This window comes from Triticum aestivum, chromosome 5B (genome assembly GCF_018294505.1).
Source record: "Triticum aestivum cultivar Chinese Spring chromosome 5B, IWGSC CS RefSeq v2.1, whole genome shotgun sequence".
Lineage (NCBI taxonomy): Eukaryota > Viridiplantae > Streptophyta > Magnoliopsida > Poales > Poaceae > Triticum > Triticum aestivum.
The window spans coordinates 324,895,413-324,918,765 of NC_057807.1; the positions used below are offsets into that span (position 1 = coordinate 324,895,413).

Genomic DNA, 23,353 nt, shown 5'->3' on the forward strand with positions numbered 1-23,353 from the left:
CACAGTCGGCCGTCAAGTTCTTCAAAGGACTCGTTTTCCGTTTTGGTGTGCCAAATAGAGTCATCACTGACAACGGCACACAGTTCATGAGCCGCACCTCCATGCAATATATCCAAGACATTGGCAGCAAAGTTTGCTTTGCTTCTGCTGCTCACCCAAGAAGCGATGGCCAGGCGAAAGGGCAAATGTTGAAATGTAGCGAGACCTCAAAATGAGAACTTTCGACAGGCTGCGCAAGTGTGGAAGGCGCTGGATTGATAAATTGCCGACAGTTATTTGGTCAATCTGAGCCACTAGCCAGACACCCTTTGCCCTGGTATACGGGGCAGAAGCAGTTCTCCCCACGGAACTCATATACGAATCACCTTGAGTGCTCGCTTATGATGAGCTTGAGCAAGACCAGTTGCACCAAGATGATGCAACGTTCCTTGAGGAAGATCGTCTTTGAGCTGCTGTGCGAGCCGCTCTCTATCAGCAAGCCTTGCGCCGCTATCATGGCCGCAAGGTTCACGCCCGAAGCCTTGAGGACGGCGACCTTGATCTTCGGCGTGTTTAGTCTACCAAGAATTCAAACAAGTTGACGCCAAAGTGGGAAGGCCCCTATCGGGTAATAAGAGTCACCAGGCCCGGCGCAATCCTCCTGGAGACCGAAGATGGCATTCCAGTGAGCAACTCCTGGAATATCAAACATCTTTGCAAGTTTTACCCATAGGGCATGGTTGTTAGGAGCTCTGGCAACCCCCTTTTGTACTAGCCTTGCCGGCAAGGCATGTAATCCTATGTACAAAGCTTGGCGCAGATCCTGTGCGCAGCCAGATAGCTTTTAGTATGTACAACTTCCTGCTAGTTTCCATGTATATATATAGGGTGGGTCTATTCTAATAACACCCCTTAAGACCTTATTATGCACCTCAAAACCTTATTCTGCTAACACCTCCTCCCCACTAACCCTGACCCATCCCACTTTCTTCCTCCCGGTCCAACCACCAAATCCACAAACCTCTTCCATCGGCGCGCCACCTCTTTCCCCCACGCCGCCGCCCCACTTGCCTCCCTCACGCCGCCGCCCCACCTGCCTCCCCCGCGCCGCGTGGCCACCATTTCTGCCCGCGCTATTGCCCCACCTCCTTCCCCCGCGGCGCCGCGGCGCCATCCCGACAACCTCCTACCTCCCACCCCGCGTCGGCCCCTCCCTGCGATGCGGCCGACCTCCTCCTTCCAACCAGCACCGCCAGAGACCCGCCCCCGTCGCGCGCCGCCGAAGCCCCACCCCTCCACCTACCACCACACCCCGCCTCTTCCCCTGCAGCACCTTCTCGTGGCGTCGCCCCCTACTTCCCATGGCCATGCCGGCGCTCTAGCCCCGCCTGCGCCACTAGCACGGATTTGACCCGCCTCCATCACCCTTCGGACGAAGGCCTTCCCAGCAGTTAGATCCGCCTCTCCCATGGCCGGATCCGCCTCTCCCAACGGCCAGAGCCCTCTCTCACTAGTAGCCGTCGCCCCTGCTTCTCCATCGCCGGAGAGGGGGAGGGCAGCGGATTAGGCCGAGAAGCAGTCGAGGAGATGGGAAGAGCAGTGACAGGGAGGCGACACTTCTTCTCCAACCAGATCGAGCAGTGGTTGAGGTGCCCCGATGTGTCGTGCGTACCTCCCCTTGCTCCCCCGTTCGCTCACCGCCGCCAAGATCCGGTAAACCTAAAAGGCATGGCCACCCCTCCTCCTCCCCTCCCACCCCATGCCCCCTTCTCCATCTCACCCACCACCACCATGTCCAGGCACTTACCTTCCTCTCTCGAGCTTCTCTGGAGGTGAGCATGGGGAGTGCCTCCCTGTGAGCACCGGCTCCGTCTGTGGGATCTGAACTCCCCCCTCTCTTAATGGATCCATGGTGGGGCAGTCCGGCATGCGCATGCGTGCAGCACGGTTGTGGCATCGAGGTAGCTCGTGTCGTTCCTTCAGGTAGTGGAGCGTTGGTCTTTAGTTCATAAAATAATTGTTTAGATTTTGTCGATGCAGTGTGGTGAGCAATTCAACTATGCATTTCTGAGATTTTGCTTTCAGCTTGGTTTGTGTGCGTAGTGCAGTTTGTTGCTACGGGGTGGCTGGCATCAACGTGCCTCCAGAAGCAGCTCACTCCTCAAGTCGTCGCAGTTCCCCGGCGGTGGGAGAGAAGTGCAATGCTCTATGGTGCTCTCTTTCACGGGAGCAGGTGGTCATCTGCTGCGGTGCAGCTCAAAAACATGTGCCAGGCAGTTCTGTGCTTTGGCCAGGCGACGACGAGTGTTGCCCCCGGTCAACGCCATTGTGCCTCCTTCTGTCGAGTGCAGTACTCACCTCACTACAGTACATATTTCCAGTGCATGCAGCTCGCAACCCGCCAATGTGCCATGCAACAAAACTTTCTGCAGTCTTTTTGTTCTTTTGTTCCAAAATTCATATGGTTGTGCTCGTAAAGAAAAACTTCTATAGAGAAAAAATAAAGAGGAAGTACAGTGCACTCCGGTCTTAAAAGAAGTCCACTCCGAAGGACTTTGAAGTACACTTCACTTGGGAAAATGTATTTAAAAAATTTATGTTGTGTTTGTTGAAAGACATTTAAACTAGTAAAAGAAAGTAATGCGGTTCACTCTCAAGAGTGTTGTGGATCACTTTCAAGAGTGTTGGGGTTCACTTGCCGTCATCTATGCGGTCCATTTTCGTTCATAAAAAAATAGTAAAAAAAGACAACAAAAACTCGTATGAGAAAAATTACGTCTGACAAAATAAATTATGCAGCTCGCTTGCTCGTCCGATGTAGTGCGGTTTTCATTCTGAAGTAGTGCGGTCGGTCGTATGATGTTGTTCATCCCATAAGTGCAAAAAAATTGTTACGAAAGCGAAAAAAGTAACGCGGTTCACTTCTTGATAATGTTGTGGTTTCATTTACACCCTATGTGAAGTGCACTCTACTTTCTCGTTCTTGAAAAAATTACGTTTGAATAAAAGAAAACATGCAGTTCTCTTACCCGTGTGATGCAGTGCGGTTTTTCGTACGTTGCAGTGCGGTTTTCAGTCGGATGAAGTACCCACGTCAATTTGGGTGTCGCGAAAAACAGAGTATCCGCATTTCGGTAAATTCGAAATTCCTCTTAAACCGTAAAGAATTAGAGAGAGTGTTCTACATGAAAGAGTTGCGAATCATCGATATCTTTCTAACGCCGTATCGTTTGAACCATTCTGACCAACGGTTTGCAAAAATTTCGCTAAAAACGGCCACTGCCACTCGTCGTCCGCCGCACGATTTTCATAATTAACTTAAAACCGTAAGGAATTTCAAAAATATTTCAACATATGAAAGTTGCGCCTCGTTCGTAGCTTTCAAACGGTGTATCACACGCCTCGTTTCGACAAACGGTTCAAAAACTGGAGCGAAAATAGTACCAAAAATTTGAAATTTTTTGGAAAACAGAATTCCCCGATTTAGTAAATTTGAAACTGCTCTTAAACCGTAAGGAATTGGAGAAACCTTTATATATGAAAAAGATGCGCCTCAATGGTATCTATCCAACCACGTATCCTTTGCTTCATTCCGACAAGCGATTTAGAAGAAATCGTGAAAAAATGCTCGCTGCCACTCGTCATGGGCCGCACCATTTTCAAAACTGCTCTTAAACCATGTGGAATCTCGAAAAGTGTTTAACATGTCGAAGTTGCACCTAATCCATAGCTTTTCAACGGTATATTACACGCCCGGTTAAAAAATTAGAGAGAAAACAGCACCGAAAAAATAATGCGTGCAGTTTTTTCCGACGAGAAGTTCACTCGTGTGAGTACTGCAGCACACTTGGTTCAAAGAATAACGTGCACTTACGTTCAGCGTGCAGTGCGGAAGTGGTGTGCAGAATAGTTATTCTGCTAATATTAGCAGAATATATATATATATATATATATATATATATATATGTAGGGCTGGACTATTTTGTTACCGGTAACAAAATATTATTCTGTTACCCTTGGTCCCTATAAGGCGCGGCCGGCCCAAAAGAAGAAAACTACCCTGATCCCCCCGCAGATCCTTCTTACCACCTCCTCCTCGTGCCCACCGCCGCCCGACCTCCTCCCCACCACGCCGCCGGCCGGCCTCCTCCCAGCGCGCCTCCGGCCGGCCTCCTCCCAGCGCGCCTCTGGCCGGCCTCCTCCCCCCCCCCCAGCGCCGTCGGCCGGCCTCCTTCCAGCGCGCCTCTGAGCGGCCTCCTCCCTACCGCGCCACTGGCCGGCCTCCTCACCACCGCGCTGCTGTCCGGCCTCCTCCCCCGGCGAGCCCCAGCTCCGGTGACCCCCACCCCCGGCGAGCCCCAGCTCCGGTGACCCCCACCCCCGGCGCTCCCCATCCCCGAAGACCCCCATCCCTAGCGGCCCCAGCCCCGACAACCCCCATCTTCGGCGACCCCCATCCCCACCCACCACCGTCGCGCCACCGGGCCGGCGCGACCAGTACCATCATCGATCCCGACCATGGCGCCCGCCGTCGCGCACCACCTCCCGACCATGGCGCCCGCCGCCGCGCACCACCTCCCGACCTTGGCGCCTACCGCCGCGCACCACCCGCCGGCCACGCGCCCGCCATAGTGCACCTCCGACTGTGCTCAACAGTACAACTTCTTGTTTTGTGGCCGTTCGCTAAGGAGCTGAGTTCAAAATGAGAGAAGTCTAGAATATTGTCACAAAACATGCTCAGGATGTGGAAACACGCTCAGTACAAAACCATACATACATCCGTTCAAGTACTCTTTTTCTCGAACATACATTCGTCCTTTCTAGAAAGAAAAATGGTTGAATTAAAAATATTGATCAGTACAAGTTAAAAATGGTGGTCCGTTCGGAACAAAAGAAATGACAGAAATTTAACTTGTAAAAGTTCAAGCAAAAAGAAACCCCATGCAATTCAAATGAGAAAAGTACAAGTCGTAAAATAAGAGAAGTTCAGAACATCATAGTAAAAAAAGTTTAGTTCAAAAAAATAAAAATAAAATATTTTCTTTCTGAAAAAATATCATTCAGTTCGATGATATAAACCATGCAAGTACAGGGGCGACGATACAATAAACCATTGAAAACTTATGAGCAAAACAAAGCAAAGTCTAGTTAGTGAAAACACGCTTAGTACAAACCCATGCAAGCATTAGTACAACTACCTTTTTCCGGAACCATTCAAAATTACTCTACAAAAAATAGCTTAGTACAAATGTACACATATATCAGTACGACTACTCTGTTTTCAGACGAGAAAACAACATGATCCGTCAGGCCGTATTCAAAATTAACTTTAAACGGTTGTGAAGTAGAGAAAACGTTCAACATGACTAAGTTTCACATTTTCTATAGCTATCCAACGGTATATTATTTGCCATATTCCGACAAACTTTAAAAAAATCGCGTTCAAAATTAAATTTGACCGTATTCGAATTCATTTTTAAACTGTAAGGAATTAGAAAACCATTTATATACAAAAAAGTTGCGAATTTTCCATAGCTTTTCAACGCCGTATTATTTGCGTCAATCCGATGAACCGTTTGCAAAAAATCGCGAAAATACGTTTTGCCCAGAATTTTACTGTTTTTCAAATTACTTTTAAATCATATAAATTTAGAAAAAACAATACATATATGGAAGATGCGGATTTTCACCAGCTTTCTAACTCCATCTTATTTGCTCAATTCCGACAAACGATTTAAAAATTAAGTCCAAAATACGATTCACGTTTTCGGTTTTGAAAAAAACGGTTTTTTCAAAACTGCTCTTAAACCATAATGATTTTGCAAGAGCTTTCCAACGAAATATGGTTGTCAAGAGCATTCCAACGATATATTACACGCCCCGTTCCGACCAAAAAATTACAAAAGTTTTTTGAACTAAAGAAGACGATGTGTTAAACAAAACTGAAAGCATCAGTTCGACCGCTTCGAAAACATCAGTACAACCACCTGAAACCATCAGTTCAAAAAGGGTAACAGAATAATATTCTGTTACGTGTAACAGAATAGCCCAGATGTGTGTGTATATATATATATATATTGTGCTATTTTAAATTCTAACAGGTACCAGGGAACCATCAAGGCTTCGTGCCCCTATCCTCTCCTCCTTTCGACCGCAGTAACAACGCTCCGGCAAGAAATTGAGAAGACTGCCCAGCATGTCGTCCCCGATGACCCAACCAGATAAAGTTCATCTCCTGCCCATTCATGTTCGTAACTTGTGACTTGTGCATTAGAAAACCTCGCCACTCTGATTGGACTTAGGTGCTCCCATCCCCGACTCGAATGCTGCTTCGACCGGGGTGGTTACAGTAACTTTGGCAAAAAGAGATTAGCAGGGGGCTGGACCCTGCGTCTTTAACCCGACAGATGTGATTCTCTGGCAGGCACAGAGGGCGCCGGCAAGGTAGCTTGCCGGCGAGACTAATTTATTTTTATTAAAGGGGCACTTCGCCTCTGCACGAACGTTTACATGCATGAGTTCCCGGTAAAAGAAAGCTTTCCCTACAAAATCATATAGTCTGGCTATGCTCTATGTTTATCACACAAAGTATTTAATCTTGCACAACCCCGATTTCAGCCAAGCAATTGTTTCATACTTTAGTATTTTCAAACTTTTTCAATCTTCACGCAATACATGAGCGTGATCCATAGACACAGCACTATAGGTGGAATAGAATGGTGGTTGTGGAGAAGATAAAAAGGAGAAGATAGTCTCACATCAACTAGGCGTATCAACGGGCTATGGAGATGCCCATCAATAGATACTGATGTGAGTGAGTAGGGATTGCCATGCAACGGATGCACTAGAGTTATAAGTGTATGAAAGCTCAAAAAGAGACTAAGTGGGTGTGCATCCAACTTGATTGCTCACAAAGACCTAGGCATTTTGAGGAATCCCATCATTGGAATATACAAGACAAGTTCTATAATGAAAATTCCCACTAGTATATGAAAGTGACAACATAGGAGACTCTCTATCACGAAGATCATGGTGCTACTTTGAAGCACAGGTGTGGTAAAAGGATAGTAGCATTGTCCCTTCTCTCTTTTCTCTCATTTTTTTATTTGGGCCTTTTCTCTATTTTTTTTATTCTCTCTTTTTTTCTTTTTTTATTGAGTCCGGAGTCTCATCCCGACTTGTGGGGAATCATAGTCTCCATCATCCTTTCCTCACTGGGACAATGCTCTAATAATGAAGATCATCACACTTTTATTTACTTACAACTCAAGAATTACAACTCGATGCTTAGAACAAAATATGACTCTATATGAATGCCTCCGGCGGTGTACCGGGATGTGCAATGAATCAAGAGTGACATGTATGAAAGAATTATGAAAGGTGGCTTTGCCACAAATACGATGTCAACTACATGATCATGCAAAGCAATATGACAATGATGAAGCGTGTCATAGTAAATGGAACGGTGGAAAGTTGCATGGCAATATATCTCGGAATGGCTATGGAAATGCCATAATAGGTAGGTATGGTGGCTGTTTTGAGGAAGGTAGTGGTGGGTGTTATGGTACCGGCGAAAGTTGTGTGGCACAAGAGAGGGTAGCAATGGTGGAAGGGTGAGAGTGCGTATAATTCATGGACTCAATATTAGTCATAAAGAACTCACATACTTATTGCAAAAACCTACAAGTCATCGAAACAAAGTACTACACGCATGCTCCTAGGGGAAGGATTGGTAGGAGTTAACCATCGTGCAATCCTGACCTCCACACTTAAGGAACGCAATCAATAAATAAATCATGCTCCAACTTCATCACATAACAGTTCACCATACGTGCATGCCACGGGAATCACAAACTTTAACACAAGTATCTCTCAAATTCACAACTAATCAACTAGCATGACTCTAATATCACCATCTTCATATCTCAAAACAACCATAAAGAATCAAACTTCTCATAGTATTCAATGCACTTTATATGAAATTTTTTATTATATCCCTCTTGGATGTCCATCATATTAGGACTAATTTTATAACCCAAGCATATTACCATGTTGTTCTAAAAGAACTCTCAAAATAATATAAGTGATGAATGAGAGTTCATCTATTTCTTCAAAATAAATCTATCATCGTGCTCTAAAACATATAAGCGAAGCACTAGAGCAAACGACAAACTACTCTGAAAGATATAAGTGAAGATCAATGAGTAGTCGAATAATTGTGCAACTATGTGAAGACTCTCTAACATTTAATAATTTCAGATCCTGGGATATTATTCAAACAACAAGCAAAACAAAATAAAACAAAATGACGCTCCAAGCAAAACAAATATCGTGTGGTGAATAAAAATATAGCTCCAAGTAAAGTTACCGAGGAACGAAGACGAAAGAGGGGATGCCTTCCGGGGCATCCCCAAGCTTAGGCTCTTAGTTGTCCTTGATTATTACATTGGGGTGCCTTGATCATCCCTCATCTTTGGCTCTTGCCACTCCTTATTCCATAGCCCATTGAATTTTTACCCAAAACGTGAAAACTTCACAACACAAAACTCAACAGAAAACTCGTAAGCTCCGTTAGTATAAGAAAATAAAATCACCACTTTTGGTACTGTTGTGAACTCATTCTTTATTTATATTGGTGTAATATCTACTGTATTCCAACTTATCTATGGTTCATACCCTCCTATACTACTCATAGATTTATCAAAATAAGCAAACAACACATAGAAAACAGAATCTGTCAAAAACAGAACAGTCTGTAGTAATCTGCAACTCTCGAATACTTATGTAACTCTAAAAATTCTGAAATAAATTGGTGGTCGTGAGGAATTTGTCTATTAATCTTCTGCAAAAATAACCAACTCAAAAGCACTCTTCTGTAAAAAATTACAGCTAATCTCGTGAGCGCAAAGTTTCTGTTTTTTACAGCAAGATCACATTAACTTTCACCCAAGTCTTCCCAAAGATTCTACTTGGCACTTTATTGAAAAAAAAGATATAAAACATGATTAATACAGTAGCTTAATAATGTGAACACACAAAAACAGTAGGGGCAAATATTGGGTTGTCTCCAAACAAGCGCTTTTCTTTAATGCCTTTTTAGCTAGGCATGATGATTTCAATGATGCTCGCATAAAAGATAAGAATTGAAACATAATGGGAGCATCATGAAGCATATGACTAACACATTTAAGTCTAACCCACTTCCTATGCATAAGGGTTTTGTGAGAAAACAACTTATCGGAACAAGAATAAACTAGCATAGGAAAGCAAAGCAAGCATAGCTTCAAGATTTTCAACACATAGAGAGGAAACTTGATATTATTGCAATTCCTACAAGCATATATTCCTCCCCCGTAATAATTTTAAGTAGAATCATGAATGAATTCAACAATATAACCATCACATAAAGCACTCTTTTCATGATGCATAAGCATGGAATTTTTAGTACTATTCACATAAGCAAAATTCTTCTCATGAATAATAGTGGGAGAAAACTCAACAAAATAACTATTATGTGAGGCATAATCCAATTCAAAATTAAAATCAAGATGACAAGTTTCATGGTTATCATTATTCTTTATAGCATACATGGCATCATAATAATCATCATAGATAGCAATTTTGTTCTCATAATCAATTGGAACCTCTTCCGAAATAGTGGATTCATCACTAAATAAAGTCATGACCTCTCCAAACCCACTTTCATAATTATCACAATAAGATTCAACATACTCCAAAATAGTGGGATCATTACTTCCTGAAGTTGACACTCTTCCAAACCCACTTTCATCAATATAATCATCATAAACAGGAGGCATGCTATCATCATAATAAATTTGCTCATCAAAACTTGAGGGACTAAAAATATCATCTTCATCAAACATAGCATCCCCAAGCTTGTGGCTTTGCATATCATTAGCATCATGGATATTCAAACAATTCATACTAACAACATTACAATCATGCTCATCATTGAAAGATCTAGTGCCAAACATTTTAATGCATTCTTCTTCTAACACTTGAGCACAATTTTCCTTTCCATCATTTTCATGAAAGATATTAAAAATATGAAGCATATGAGGCACCCTCAATTCCATTTTTTTGTAGTTTTATTTTATAGACTAAACTAGTGATAAAACAAGAAACTAAAAGGTTCAATTGCAAGATCTAAAGATATACATTAAAGCACTAACCTCCCCGGCAACGGTGCTAGAAAAGAGCTTAGTTGACGGGGTGTTAGTGCCACTTACCTAGCCTCCCCGGCAATGGCGCCAGAAAAGAGCTTGAAGTCTACCATGCAACCTTCTTCTTGTAGGTGTTGTTGGGCCTCCAAGTGCAGAGGTTTGTAGGACAGTAGCAAATTTCCCTCAAGTGGATGACCTAAGGTTTATCAATCCATGGGAGGCGTAGGATGAAGATGGTCTCTCTCAAACAACCCCGCAACCAAATAACAAAGAGTCTTTTGTGTCCCCAACACACCCAATACAATGGTAAATTGTATAGGTGCACTAGTTCGGTGAAGAGATGGTGATACAAGCGTAATATGGATGGTAGATATAGGTTTTTGTAATCTGAAAATATAAAAACAGTAAGGTAACTAATGATAAAAGTGAGCACAAACGATATTGCAATGCTAGGAAACAAGGCCTAAGGTTCATACTTTAAATAGTGCAAGTTCTCTCAACAAGGATAACATAATCGGATCATATAACAATCCCTCAACATGCAACAAAGAGTCACTCCAAAGTCACTAATAGCAGAGAACAAACGAAGAGATTATTGTAGGGTGCGAAACTACCTCAAAGTTATTCTTTCCGATCAATCCATTGGGCTATTCCTATAAGTGTCACAAATAGCCCTAGAGTTCGTAGTAAAATAACACCTTAAGACACAAATCAACCAAAACCCTAATGTCACCTAGATACTCCAATGTCACCACAAGTATCCGTGGGTATGATTATACGATATGCATCACACAATGTCAGATTCATCTATTCAAACCAACACAAAGAACTCATAAAGTGCCCCAAAGTTTCTACCAGAGAGTCAAGACAAAAACATGTGCCAACCCCTATGCATAAGTTCACAAGGTCACCAAACCCGCAAGTTGATCACCAAAACATACATCTAGTAGATCACGTGATATCCTACTGTCACCACAGATAAGCACATGCAAGACATACATCAAGTGTTCTCAAATCCTTAAAGACTCAATCCGATAAGATAACTTGAAAGGGAAAACTCAATCCATTACAAGAGAGTAGAGGGGGAGAAACATCATAAGATCCAACTATAATAGCAAAGCTCGCGATACATCAAGATCGTGCCATATCAAGAACATGAGAGAGAGAGAGATCAAACGCATAGCTACTGGTACATACCCTCAGCCCCGAGGGTGAACTACTCCCTCCTCGTCATGGAGAGTGTCGGGATGATGAAGATGGCCACCGGTGATGGATCCCCCCTCCGGCAAGGTGCCGGAACGGGCTCCCGAGAGGTTTTTTGTGGCTACAGAGGCTTGCGGCGGCGGAACTCCCGATCTAGGTTATGTTTCGGGGGGTTTCTGTATTTATAGGAGGGTTTGGCGTCGAGAACAAGTCAGGAGGACCCACGGGGTGTCCATGAGGCACAGGGGCGCACCCTAGGGGCGCGCCCTCCACCCTCGTGGGCCCCATGGGACTCCTCTCCGATAACTTTTTATTCCAGTATTTTTTATATTTTCCAGAAAAAATCTCCGTTGATTTTCAGCGCATTCCAAGAACTTTTATTTCTGCACAAAAACAACACCACGGTAGTTCTGCTGAAAACATCGTAAGTCCGGGTTAGTTCTACTCAAATCACACCAAAATCAAATAGAAATATTATAAACATGGCGTGAATACATCAAAAACTATAGATACATTGGAGACGTATCAGGCCACCGGCAGAAGCACAACCGGCGCGTCGCCCCATCCTCCTCTTCCCCAAGCACGATGGCGGCCCCGGCCTCGTCCCCTTCCTCTCCCCCTCGTGGCAGGCTCCGCCACTGGAAGCTCTAGGGGAGGAGGAGAACACTGTCGAGAAGAAGCCCTCGTCGCCGCCATCGAAGTGCTAGCACACCCTCTCGCCATGGTGAATGGAATAAAGATGTCAAGAAGAAGGAGGAGGAGAGGACGAGTGTGGAGAAACACCGTCCCTCCCCCTTTTTATAGAAGAACAAGGCCGGAGCCCGTCCACCCAGCCCAAGGGACGGCCGCCCCGCACGACCAATGCGGCCTCCTGAGGTACAGGGAAACGGAATCGACCCGCTGCTCCAACCAGTGATGCCTGGTTTCCCGCCTAGGCGTTAATGCCCACGTCCACCGCCTGCCCTTCCCAAGGCATGCGGGACACGTGGCGAGCAAGTCAGGGGCATGGGAACAGGTGAGGCGATCGTTTTCTGCCCCGTGATCGTGGGGTGTGGCGCCATGCAAGCTGCAACCTGAGTCCACTTAGTAAATGAGTAGCGCCCCTGTGAATCCCTCTTTTTTAATAATAAGGGAAGCACGGGCCACCCCTTTACTATCAACTGCGGGATGATGCAGGCATGCTGAGGCCATCCTACACACGACCCCCACGTCACGTGCTCAACGCGAGTCATGGGGAAGCGCAACTGACAGAAAGATCGTGGCGATCCATCTCTGCCACGCCCACCCTCGCACTGCCTTGGGCCTGGCCCAACTATGCCTTGCACTTATGTCTGGCCCAGGCCTGAGGGCTCATGTCGGTGTACAAAAATATGGGTACTTCTGTACCCCTTACTAGTGCACGGGAAGTCGCAGCCACACCTGCGGTAGGGCTTGGCAAGGTAGAGGAAGAGAAAGCACAAAGACTACCAAGAGAGATACTCGAAGAGCAAGGAGCAGAGGGCGAGCTGGACCTCCCCTAGAAACACACTTGCCGGGACAACCTGCATAGCACCAGCAAGCCCATCACCCTTGGAGCTGAGAGCTCTGACACAATCGACAACGTTAAGACCAAGATCTGAGAGCGCATGCTTGGTAGCATGCAGATCCTCATAAAGATTGGCAGCCCATAGATCCACGTGGGACCAGAAGATGAAGACCCCCGGCAAACCTTGCCGGGGACGATTGCTAGGTCGCGGCCAGACCCATGCCCGGCAAGGTCTCGCCACCTCACCACTACTCCAGTGCGACGATCGGTGTGACAACTAAGCAGACGCCTGCGTGGAGGCATGCAGATCTTCGTGGAAGCCTTACCATTGCGCCAACACAGCAGCTAGTTAGCCAACGTGGTGCTACATGCCTCGTCAACCTGGACGCGTGTCAAAGCAAGGAGGAGCAGCGAAGGACAGGATGGCTTCTGTTGCCATCCCCAATAAAGCAAGAGGACACGTAGGCAACGCCTTAAATGCATGTGTCCTACGTTGCCGAGCAATGATCTCGTGCATTGTAGCTTGCCACCTCCTGTGTGCCGCTGTGGCAAACCCTTTGCATATAAAAGGAGGCCCAAGGCATACAGAGAGAGGATTCAGACTTTTGGACCGTGCTCACATCATAGCTAGTTCACAATCTCAGGAACACACATATATCCAGACAAGCAAGAGTAGAGTATTACGCATCCTTGCGGCCTGAACCTGGGTAAAATCCCCTATGTGCTAACAGCTCGACCTGCTCTTCGTGCAGCTAACCCCCCATCGAACGTAGAAGGGATCCTTGTGACCCATAGGTGTTCATTTTCCCGACAACTTAAGACACAAAGCAAAACAAGCAAAAACTCATATCATACAAGACGCTCCAAGCAAAACTCATATTATGTGACGAATAAAAATATAGTTTTAAGTAAAATACTGATGGTTGTTAGAAGAAAGCGGGGATGCCACTCGGGGGCATCCCCAAGCTTAGTTGCTTGCTGCTTCTTTGAATATTATCTTGGGGTGACTCAGGCATCCCCAAGCTTAGCCTTTTGCTAATCCTTATTCGTTCATCCATCGTAAGATCACCCAAACCTTGAAAACTTCAATCACACAAAAACTCAAACAAAACCTTCATGAGACCCGTTAGTATAAGAAACCAAACCACTACTGTAAGTAATGTATAAAACATATTCTTATTTTGTTTTTGCATTATATATACTGTATTACAACTTTTTTATGGCAAAAACTCATCAAAGAATACCATAGAATCATCAAAACAAGCACACAACACAAAGAAAATAGAATCTGTCAAAAACAGAACAGTCTGTAGCAATCTGAATATTTTGAATACTTCTGTAACTCCAAAAATTCTGAAATAAATTGGTGGACGTGAGGAATTGGTCTATTAATCTTATGCAAAAAGAATCAACTCAAAATCACTCTTCTGTTAAAGTGTCTGTTTTTCAGCAAGATCAAATCAACTTTCACCCAAGTCTTCCCAAAGGCCTTGCTTGGCACAAACACTAATTAAAACAAAAAGAACACAATCATAACATTAGCATAATTGTGCTAACACACAATAACAAAAAGCAAAAATCAAAAATAAATTGTATTCATTGGGTTGCCTCCCAACAAGCGCTATCGTTTTACGCCCCTAGCTAGGCATTGATAATTTTAATGATGCTCACATAAAAGACAAGAATTGAAGCACAAAAAGAGCATCATAAAACATGTGACAAACAAATCTAAGTCTAACATACTTCGCATGCATAGGCATTTTATAAGCAAACAAATTATCAAGGCAAGCAAAAATTAGCATATGCAAGGAAGAATAATAAAACATAGACAATCTCAACGTGAAGAGAGGTAATTTAGTAACATGAAAATTTCTACAACCATATTTTCCTCTCTCATAATAATTACATGTAGGATCATAAGAAAATTCAACAATATAGCTATCAAAAAACATATTCTCAACACGATCCACATTCATGCAAAGTTGACACTCTTCCAAAATAGTGGGATTAACATTAACTAAAGTCATGACCTCTCCAAACCCACTTTTATTAAAAATTTCATACGATTGAACACTCTCGAAATATGTGGGATATTTTTTAGCTAAAGTTGACACTCTTCCAAACCCACTTTTAATATTATCGCAAGCATATTCATCATTAGGTTTAAACAAATTTTCAAGATCATAAGAATCATTATCACCCCAATCATGATCATTGCAATAAGTAGTGGACATAGCAAAATTAGCATCCCCAAGCTTGGGGTTTTGCATATTATTAGCACAATTAACATTAATATGATTTATAGTAAAATCATCGCAATCATGCTTTTCATTCAAAGAGCTATCATGAATCACTTCATAAATTTCTTCATCACAATTTTCAGATTCACGAATCTCAAGTAAAACTTCATAAAGATAATCTAGTGTACTCAAATCACTAGCAATTTGTTCATGATAATTGGATCTATTAAAAAGATTAGTAATTGGATGGGGACCCATATCAAGAGATATTTAGAAAGAAAATAGAAGACACATGGCACACAAGCAAAGAAGAGAACTGACGAAAAAACAGCGAACGAAAAAGAGGGCGAATAAAACGGCAAATTTTTGTGAAGTGGGGATAGGAAAATGAGAGGCAAATGGAAAATAATGTAAATTGCGAGGAGATGAGATTTGTGATTAGGAACCTGGTTGATGTTGAAGATCCTCCCCGACAATGGTGCCAGAAATTCCTTTTGATGTCTGCTAGAACTAGGTTGGTATTTCCCCAAAGAGGAAGGGATGATGCAGTATAGTGACGGTAGGTATTTCCCTTAGTGATGAGATCAAGGTTATCGAACCACTAGGAGAACCTCCTCACACCATGTAAACAGCACCTGCACACAAATAACAAATACTCGCAACCCGACGTGTTAAAGGGGTTGTCAATCCCTTTCGCGTACGTCGCCTCAAGATAGGCAAATAATGTGAGGTAAAAGTGGTAGATAGAATAAATAGATCGCGAAACAAATAAATTGCAGCAAGGTATTTTTGTATTTTGGTTTAATAGATCTGAAAATAAATGCAAAGGCAAATATGATGAAAACAAACCCGGGGGGCGTAGGTTTCACTAGTGGCTTCTCTCGAGAAAAATAGCAAACGGTGGGAAAACAATTACTGTTGGGCAATTGATAGAACTTCAAATAATCATGACGATATCTAGGGAATGATCATTATATAGGCATCACGTCTAAGATTAGTAGACCGACTCCTGCCTGCATCTACTACTATTACTCCACACATCGACCGCTATCCAGCATGCATCTAGTGTATTAAGTTCAGGGAAAAATGGAGTAATGCAATAAGAACGATAACATGATGTAGATGAGATCCGTTTATCTATTGCGAAGATATAGATCCCATCTTGTTATCCTTAGTAGCAACGATACATATGTGTCGGTTCCCCTTTTGTCACTGGGATCAAGCACCGTAAGATCGAACCCACTATAAAGCACCTCTTCCCATTGCAAGATAAATAGATCAAGTTGGCAAAACAAAACCCAAATATCAAAGAAGAAATACGAGGCTGTAAGCAATCATGCATATAAGAGATCAAAGAAGACTCAAATAACTTTCATGGATAAAAACATAGATCTGATCATAAACTCAAAGTTCATCAGATCCCAACAAACACACCACAAAAAGACTTACATCATATGGATCTCCAAGAGACCATGGTATTGATAATTAAGAGAGAGAGAGAGAGAGAGAGAGAGGAAGCCATCTAGATACTAACTACGGACTCGTAGGTCTACAAAGAACTACTCATGCATCATCGAAGAGGCACCAATGGAAGTGGTGAACCCCTCCGTGATGATGTCTAGATTGGATTTGGTGGTTCTGGATTTTGCGGCAGCTGGAATTGATTTTCGTCGACTCCCCTAGGGTTTCTGGAATATTGGGGTATTTATAGAGCAAAGAGGCGGTTCAGGGGGCACCCGAGGTGGGCACAACCCACCAGGGCGTGCCTGGGCCTCCTGGCGCGCCCTGGTGGGTGATGCTCCCCTCTAGCCACCCCCAGGTGCTTCCTTGGCCCACTGGATGTCTTTTGGCCCAAAAAATCCTCCAGGAATTTCGCTGCATTTGGACTCCGTTTGATATTGATTCCCTACAATGTAAAAAACATGCAGAAAATAGCAACTGCCACTGGTCACCATGTCAATAGATTAGTACCAAAAAATGTCGGGGAAACGACACCTATGGGATCACGAGGATCCCTTCTACGGTGGGCGGGGAGAGAGCTGCGCAAAGAGTAGGTCTAGTGATCAACGCGAGGTTTTTTTTTACCCAGGTTCGGGCGGCAATGATGTGTAAAACCCTAGTCCTGCTTTTGGTGTATATTTAGTGTTTTGGAGTTCTTGAACTAGCTGTGGTGCATGCCCAGTCCAAAAAGTCTAAATCCTCTCCCAGTATGCCTCGGTCCTCCTTTTATATGTCAAAGGGGTCACCAGAGTGGCACATAGGAGGTGGAAAGTATCTATAGTGTATGAGCTTATCGCTGACATCATAGGACAAACGCATTTAACGCGCTGCTTACGTGCCCTCCAACTTTATCGAGAACGATAACAGAAGTCGTCCCGGCTGTCGCCGCCTCTCCTTACCTTGACACCGTCCAAGCTGACGAGGCATGCAATGCTAGGCTGGCTGGCCGATGCTTGTGCTGGCGCGAAGGTAGAGCCTCCACAAAGATCTGCATGCTGCCACGCAGGCGTCTGCCTAGTTGGCAAGCCAGGGGTCTTTTCCTTTTGGTCTTCACGTGGACCTGCAGTCCATCAGTCTTCACAAAGATCTACATGCCACTATGCACACGCCCTCGAGCGTTGGCCTTGACATTGTCGATGATGCCAGAGCTCTCGTCCTCAAGGGTGATGGCCTTGCTGGTGCTTCACAAGCTGCCCCGGCAAGGGCCTTGCCAGGGCTACGATAGCCGCCCCGGCAATGGTGTTGCCGGGGGAGGTGCAGCTTTCCTTCTGCTCTTAGTCCACTATCTTGAATGCTTGTCTTGGTAGTCTTGTATTATGTTGCCTACTGCCCCGCCAAGCCCTGTCACCGGTGTGGCTACAACTGCCCATGCACAAGTAAGGGGTACAGAAGAGCCCATACTTTTGTACACCGATAGAAGCCCCCGAGCCTGGGCCACACATAAGCACGAAGCATTGTTGGGCCAGGCCCAGAACAGTGCGCGGGCACGCGTTGCAAAGATTAACCGATGTAAACTTCTTGTCAGTTGCGCTTCCCCACGACCCGTATTGAGTGCGTGACGTGGGGGTCGTTCGTGGAACGGTCGCAGCACGTCAGCGTCACCTCACAGTGAATAGTAAAGAGGCGGCCCGCACCTTCCCCATAAAAAGAGGAATCTGTAGGGGCGCTTCTAATTTACCCTTCCTGCCTTTCCCAATCTATGAACTATTGTTCCCCTCTTCTTCCTCGGGCACAAACCAGAGTTCTCGCCCCTCCTTGCCGCCGCCGCACTTCCATTAGTTCTTGATCCCTCGCCCCTTCTCAGCTGACATGGCACCCAAGGCAAGCAAGGGCAAGCGAGTGGCCAAGGCCGCCGAGGGGAAGGAGGTGCCGGAGAGCGAGCTGCTTGATACGTCTTCGTCGTATCTATAATTTTTTATTGTTCCATGCCAATATTCTACAACTCTTACATACTTTTGGCAACTTTTTATATTATTTTTGGGACTAACATATTGATCCAGTGCCCAGTGCCAGTTCCTATTTGTTGCATGTTTTTTGTTTTGCAAAAAATCCATATCAAACAGACTCCAAACGGGATAAAAACAGACAGAAATTTTTTGGAATATATCTGAATGTTGAGAAGTGGAATCAACGCGAGACGATGCTCGAGGGGCCCATGAGGCAGTGGGCGCGCCCCTGACCCTCGTGAACACCCCATAAGGCAGTTGTTACCCTTCTTTCACCGCAAGAAAGCTAATATCCGGAGAAAAATCGTGTTCAAAGTTTCAATCCAATCGGAGTTACGGATCTCCGGGAATATAAGAAACGGTGGAAGGGCAGAATCAAGAACGCATAAAGAGAGAGAGACAGAGAGACAGATCCAATCTCGGAGGGGCTCTCGCTCCTCCCATGCCATGGAGACCATGGACCAGAGGGGAAACCCTTATCCCATCTAGGGAGAAGGTCAAGGAAGAAGAAGAATAAGGGGGCTCTCTCCCCCTCTCTCCCGGTGGCGTCGGAACGCCGTCAGGGCCATCATCATCACCGTGATCTACACCAACACCTCCATCATCTTCACCAACAACTCCATCACCTTCCCCCATCTATCTACAGCAGTCCACTCTCCCGCAACCCCCTGTACCTTCTACTTGAACATGGTGCTTTATACTTCATATTATTATCCAATGATGTGTTGCCATCCTATGATGTCTGAGTAGATTTTCGTTGTCCTATCGGTAATTGGTGAATTGCTATGATTGGTTTAATTTGCTTGTGGTTATGTTGTTGTCCTTTGGTGCCCATCATCTGAGCGTGCACGTGGATCACACCATAGGGTTAGCTGTATGTTGATAGGACTATGTATTGGAGGGCAAGAGTGACAGAAGCTTCAACCTAGCATAGAAATTGATGCATACGGGATTGAAGGGGGACCAATATATCTTAATGCTATGGTTGGGTTTTTACCTTAATGAACGTTAGTAGTTGCGGATGCTTGCTAATAGTTCCAACCATAAGTGCATAGAATTCCAAGTCAGGGATGACATGCTAGTAGTGGCCTCTCCCACATAAAACTTGCTATCGGTCTAGTAAAGTAGTCAATTGCTTAGGGACAATTACAAAACTCCTACCACCACTTTTCCACACTCGCTATACTAACTTTACTGCTTCTTTATATAAACAGCCCCTAGTTTATATTTACGTGCTCTTTATATTCTTGCAAACCTATCATGTTACAAATACAAAGTACTTCTAGTTTCATACTTGTTTTAGGTAAAGCGAACGTGAAGCATGCGTAGAGTTGTATTGGTGGTCGATAGAACTTGAGGGAATATTTGTTCTACCTTTAGCTCCTCGTTGGGTTCGACACTCTTACTTATCGAAAGAGGCTACAATTGATCCCCTATACTTGTCGGTTATCAAGACCTTTTTCTGGCGCCGTTGCCGGGAGTTATAGCGTGGGGTGAATATTCTCGTGTGTGCTTGTTTGCTTTATCACTAACTAATTTTTATTTGCTGTTCTAAGTTGTTTTCTATCTTTAGTTATGGATTTGAGAATATTCACGTTGGGTTCGACACTCTTACTTATCGCTTGACTCAAAAGGGAAACTATTATGGTATCAAATACATATGTTGCATTGGTATGCTCGGGAACTGTGCTTGAGATATGATTATACTTGTTGCTCTAGGATGAAGGCTCCACACCTTCCCTTTTCATGCGAATTTAATGATAATAAAACCTTAGCTTCTTATGCTAATGGTATATATGATTACTATGATGTGGAACAAATAGAAGAATTCATTGCTTTTATGGGGGCTTATGAAATTGAATCTTTGTTTAAAGTGTATGAAAATCTTTGTGATGATGCTTACAGACCTGAAAATTTAGCTATCCTTAGATATTGATATGAGAATTATAAATACAATTATGATATTGATGAATTTATTGAGAAAGTCTCCGCTATCCAAGAAGAGACTAATATTTTGCAGGAACCTATGGAAGAAGAAATTGATGAAACTGTGAACTCATTGGATGAAAAAGATGAGGAGGAGAGCGAAAAACAAAAGAAGGAAGAGTGGATTGATCACCCCTGCCCACCTTCTAATGAGAGTAACTCTTCAACTCATACATTGTTTAATTTCCCTTCGTGCTTACCAAAGGATGATTGCTATGATGATTGTTATGATATCGTTGATTCTCTTGAAATACCCCTTTTTGATGATGCTTGCTATGCTTGTGGCCATGATGCCAATATGAATGATGCTTATGGAGATGAACTTGCTATAGTTCCTTATGTTAAACATGAAATTGTTGCTATTGCACCCACACATAATAGTCCTATTATCTTTTTGAATTCTCCAAACTACACTATATCGGAGAAGTTTGCCCTTATTAAGGATTATATTGATGGGTTGCGTTTCACTACTACACATGATGATTTTGATAGATATAATATGCATGTGCTAGCTGCTCCTACTTGAACTATATCTCCACCTCTCTATGTTTCCCACACGATAAAATTGCAAGAAACTATTTATACTATGCATTGGCCTTTACTATGTGTGCATGAATTGTTCTTTTATGACATGCCGATGCATAGGAAGAGAGTTAGACTTTGTCATTGCTTGATATATGTTACTTTGTGCTCACTACTAAATTACAAATCATTGTTAATTAAAATTGGCTTTGATATACCTTGGGATCCGGGTGGATCCATTACTTGAGCACTATATGCCTAGCTTAATGGCTTTAAAGAAAGCGCTGCCAGGGAGACAACCCGGAAGTTTTAGAGAGTCATTTATTTATGTTGTGTGCTTTTATAAAGTTTAAAAACAAAAAAAATAAAGAGGGGAACCTAAAACTTTTACAAAAAGAAAAGCGAAAGTGAGAAAGACGAGCATTGTTAAAGTGGGAGCTAGCCTTGAACTTTGTTCATGCTCACGGAAACTTTGTGAATCTTGATTACAGAAACTTTTCAACAAAAATAATTATCCCCTTGTACAATTCCAATCATATAAAAATAATGTGCCAAGATTTGCCTTTAGGATGTTTACATTGCTTGTTGGTTTGTGTGGTGCAAAATAGAAAGTTTGGCTGTAGTACTCGATTTTACTTTTTTTAGTGGAACGTCAAACGGTTCTGAAACTTTTTGCAATGTCTTGCTATACAAATTGTTTATTTTTCCTAATTTTTTCAGAATTGTTTGGGTTACAGAAGTATGGTGGATGTTTGAATCTTTACAGTCTGTCCTGTTTTCACAGATTGCTGTTATAGCTTCATTATTTGCATATGTTTGAATTCTTGTTGAAGCCTCCTTGACTTGAGGCCATAGAATTGTGATAGCATACAGTGGGTAATGTTTGTTTATAATTATACAATAATGTTACAGCAGTACATGATGGGATTTCTTTGCCATATTCACTAACCCCGCCACTAAAAGTTCGGTTAAGTTTTGTGTGGATGAAGTGTTCGAAGATCGAGGAGGTCTCAATGTGAGAAGAAGAAGAAGAAGAAGAAGAAGAGGCAAGAGCTCAAGATTTGGGATGCCAAAGGCACCCCAAGTAAATATTCAAGGAGACTCAAGCGTCTAAGCTTAGGGATGCCCCGGAAGGCATCCCATCTTTCTTCAACAAGTATCGGTATGTTTTCGGATTCGTTTCGTTCATGTGATGTGTGCAATTCTTGGAGCGTCTTTTGCATTTAGTTTTTCAATTTTATTTTATGCACCATGCTGGTATGAGATAGTCCTTGCTTGATTTATAGAATGCTCATTGTACTTCACTTATATCTTTTGAGTATGGCTTTATAGAATGCTTCATGTGCTTCACTTATATCATTTGAAGTTTGGATTGCCTATTTATTTTCACATAGAAAACCGCCATTTGTAGAATGCTCCTTTGCTTCACTTATATTTGTTAGAGTGTGGGCATATCTTTTGTAGAAAGAATTAAACTCTCTTGCTTCACTTATATCTATTTATAGAGTTGACAGGAATTGGTCATTCACATGGTTAGTCATAAAATCCTACATAAAACTTGTAGATCACTGAATATGATATGTTTGATTCCTTGCAATAGTTTTGCGATATAAAGGTGGTGATATTAGAGTCATGCTAGTGAGTAATTGTGGATTAGTAGAAATACTTGTGTTGAGGTTTGTGATTCTCGAAGCATGCACGTATGGTGAACCATTATGTGATGAAGTCGGAGCATGATTTATTTTTTGATGTCATCCTTTGTGTGGAGGTCGGGATCGCGCGATGGTTAACTCCTACCAACCCTTCCCCTAGGAGCATGCATGTAGTACTTTGTTTCGATGGCTAATAAATTTTTTGCAATAAGTATGTGAGTTCTTTATGACTAATGTTGAGTCCATGGATTATACGCACTCTCACCCTTCCATCATTGCTAGCCTCTTCGGTACCGTGCATTACCCTTTCTCACCTTGAGAGTTGGTGCAAACTTCGCCGGTGCATCCAAACCTTGTGATACGATACGCTCTATCACACATAAGCCTCCTTATATCTTCCTCAAAACAGCCACCCTACCTATCTATTATGGCATTTCCATAGCCATTCCGAGATATATTGCCATGCAACTTCCATCATCATCATATACATGACTTGAGCATTTATTGTCATATTGCTTTGCATGATCGTAAGATAGCTAGCATGATGTTTTCATGGCTTGTCCGTTTTGATATCTTTGCTATGCTAGATCATTGCACATCCCGGTACACCGCCGGA

The 23,353-nt window shown here is 43.4% G+C and overlaps 1 long non-coding RNA gene across 1 annotated transcript; it reads left to right on the forward strand.

Moving 5' to 3' along the window:
• Positions 1-954: 954 nt before the first annotated feature.
• Positions 955-2,376, forward strand: LOC123116057 (uncharacterized). The gene is made up of 3 exons (XR_006456914.1): positions 955-1,692; positions 1,779-1,962; positions 2,065-2,376. It is a non-coding gene; the product is annotated as an uncharacterized lncRNA (long non-coding RNA).
• Positions 2,377-23,353: the final 20,977 nt, after the last annotated feature.